Source organism: Callithrix jacchus, chromosome 22 (genome assembly GCF_049354715.1).
Source record: "Callithrix jacchus isolate 240 chromosome 22, calJac240_pri, whole genome shotgun sequence".
Lineage (NCBI taxonomy): Eukaryota > Metazoa > Chordata > Mammalia > Primates > Cebidae > Callithrix > Callithrix jacchus.
Genome location: NC_133523.1, coordinates 46862871 through 46866171, shown reverse-complemented (window position 1 = coordinate 46866171; position 3301 = coordinate 46862871). Strand labels below are relative to the sequence as shown.

Below are 3301 nucleotides of genomic sequence, written 5' to 3'. Positions count from 1 at the left end.
ATGGCGGTATGCGCTTGTAACCCCAGCTACTTGAGAGGCTGAGGCAGGAGAGTCACTTGGGATTGTGCCACTGCCCTCCAGCCTGGGGACAGGGCGAGCCTCTGTCTCAAACATGAATACATCAATCAATAATAAAAGTACAAAAATTAGCCAGGCAAGGTGGCTCATCTCTCTTATCTCAGCTACTTGGGAAGCTGAGGCAGGAGAATGGCTTGAACCCAGGAGGCAGAGGATGCAGTGAGTGGAGTTCCTACCACTGCACGTCAGCCTGGGTCACAGAGCGAGACTCTGTCTCAAAAAAGAGGACCACATGAGCCTAAGAGATCTAGGTTGGAAGTGCCAGCAGACTCCAGCCTAGGCAATAGACACCCTGTCTTAGAAAAAAACAAAACAGGCCAGGCGCGGTGGCTCACGTCTGTAATCCCAGCACTTTGGGACACCAAGGCAGGTGGATCACCTGAGGTCAGAAGTTCAAGACCAGCCTGACCAACATGGTGAAATCCCATCTCTACTAAAATACAAAAATTAGCCAGGAATGGTGGCGTGTGCCTGTAGTCCCAGCTACTTGGGAGGCTAAGACAGGAGAATCACTTGAACTGGGCAGCAGAGGTTGCAGTGAGCCGAGATCAAGCCTCTGCACTCTAGCCTGGGCAATAGAGCAAGACTCCGTCTCAAAAAAAAAAAAAAAAGGAAAGAAAGAAAGAAAGAAAAAAAAACAAAAACAAAAGCCCAACATCATCCAAGTCTGATTATCAGCATGCTCTGCAAATGTGTGACAAACATCAGCGTCACGTTCAACATTGCTCTTCTCAGACAGTAACCCTGTACAAGGATGCACTTTCTTTTCTTTCTGACAACAGGAAGTGCTTCCTTGTAGAGGGTCACGGCCTGAGACGTTCCAGCTCCAGCATGGTGGATTTCTTGTTGGAATTTTCCTTGACCAGGTTAAAATAGACAAAAACAAGAAAGATGTATTTATCTGCCTTGTTTGCATGTTTGCTGGAAACCAGAACATAAACCCCTAAGAGGACCATCTCCAGGTCCATACTTCAAAGACTCGGCAGGTGAGCCTTGATAATCATGGGGTAATCCTCCTGAGTTTTCTCTCCAGAAATAATGAGAAATGCCTACTACATATACTTTATATTTAACCAAGGGTACTGGGCTGGATTTCTAGAGAACAGCAATGGATGTTGAGCCAAGTGTTCACTTAAGTTCCAGCATGGGGACACAGAGCCCCGATCAAAACATCCAAAATGGAATTTAAGATGCTAAAGAATATATATTGTCAAACACACAAACATCCTCCAGGAGACACCACCTCAGGCTAGGCTATAAAACCTCCTCAAGAAACCTCATCGCGCCCCAATTTCTACGCTCACCGGAAGACGGAGGTCCTCTTTCCTTGCCTAACGCAGCCACGGCTCGTGGTCCCAAGAAGCATCTGAAGCGGGTGGCGGCTCCAAAGCATTGGATGCTGGATAAATTGACCGGTGTGTTTGCTCCTCGTCCATCTACCGGCCCTCGCAAGTTGAGAGAGTGTCTGCCCCTCATCATTTTCCTAAGGAACAGACTTCAGTATGCCTTGCCAGGAGGTGAAGTGAAGAAGATGGGCATGCAGAGGCTCGTTAAGACCGATGGCAAGGTCCGAACTGATATAACCTACCCTGCTGGTTTCATGGGTGTCAACAGCATTGACGAGATGGGAGAGAATCTATGACACCAAGGGTCGTAGATTCCGTCTGATCTATGACACCAAGGGTCGCTTTGCTGTACATTGCATTACGCCTAAGGAGGCCAAGTACAAATTGTGCAAAGTACGAAAAATCTTTGTGGGCACAGAAGGAATCCCTCCAATGGTGAGTCATGGCGCTCGAACCGTCCGCTACCCCGATCCCCTCATCAAGGTGAATGACACCACTCAGACTGACTTGGAGACTGGCAGGTCACTGATTTCATCATGCTTGACACTGGTAACCAACCTGTGTATGGTGACTGAGGGTGCTAACCCGGGAAGAATTGGTGTGATCACCAACAGAGAGAGGCACCTTGGATCTTTCGATGTGGTTCACGTGAAAGATGCCAATGGCAACAGCTTTGCCACCCGACTTTCCAATATTTTAGTTATTGGCAAGGGCAACAAACCATGGATTTCTCTTCCCCGAGGAAAGGGTGCCCGCCTCACCACTGCTAAGAGAGAAATGAGGCTGGCAGCCAAACACAGCAGTGGGTGAAATGGTCCCTGGGTGATATGTTAGATCTTTAGGTGTAATTAAAAATCATGTGGCATGATTTAAAAAAGAAAGAAAGAAAGAAACCTCATCGCTACTGAAAATACAAAATTAGCCAGGTACGGTGACGCATGCCTGTTGTAATCCCAGCTACCAGGGAGGCTAAGGCAGGAGAATCACTTGAACCCAGGGGGTTGCATTGAGTGGAGTTCCTGCCACTGTGCTCCAACCAGGGTCACAGAGCAAGACTCTGTCCCAAAAAACGAAAATCACTTGAGCCCAAGAGATCGAGGTTAGAAGAGCCACCCTACTCCCATGGGCAACAGAGACCCTGTCTTAGAAAAAACACAAAAACAAAATTTCAACATCATCCAAGTCTGATTATACACATGCTCTAGACAGTACCAAGACCAGCATCACCTCCAACGCTGCTTTTCTCAAACAGTAATCCTTTGAACAGAAACACTTTCTATTTCTTTCAGACAACAGAACACGCTTCTGTCCAGAGCGTCACAGGCTGAGATCTCCTCGCTCAGAACGGTGCATTTCTTATTGGAATTTTCCTTCACCAGGTTAAAACAGACACAAAACCAAAGACGCAATTATTTGCCCTGTCTGCATGTTTTCTGGAATACAGAACACAAACCCCTAAAAGGACCATCTTCCTTGCTTCAAAGGCTCAGCAGGTTAGCCTTGTTCAGCGAGGGGCATGTGGATTTGTCCCATGCTACGTTTATCACTGTGCCTGAGACTCAGCTTGTCTACCTAAGTTTCTTGTATCAGTCACATCAAACATCTGACATCTTACCAAGCAACTGGCATTCAGATGCAAGGTTTAGCCGGTTGGAATGGTACGTTGGAATGGTTACCCAAAGAAAACGGGACAAACAGGGTAGCTGCACTCAGAAGAACTTACCAGGATTGGCATTAGTGGTCGAGGGGTGAATCACCTACACCCTTCCTGGAGAAATAGTAGGTCTATTCTGAGAAATGACAGCGAGTGGTTGGAGACAAAGAAATTTCAGGGTCACAGACAAGCAGATTAAACTAAAAAGACATGAGTGAACAGG

At 47.0% G+C, this 3301-nt stretch overlaps 1 pseudogene; it reads left to right on the top strand.

Moving 5' to 3' along the window:
- Window positions 1-2234, top strand: LOC100401734 (small ribosomal subunit protein eS4, X isoform-like; annotated as a pseudogene).
- The last annotated feature ends 1067 nt before the right edge of the window (window positions 2235-3301 follow it).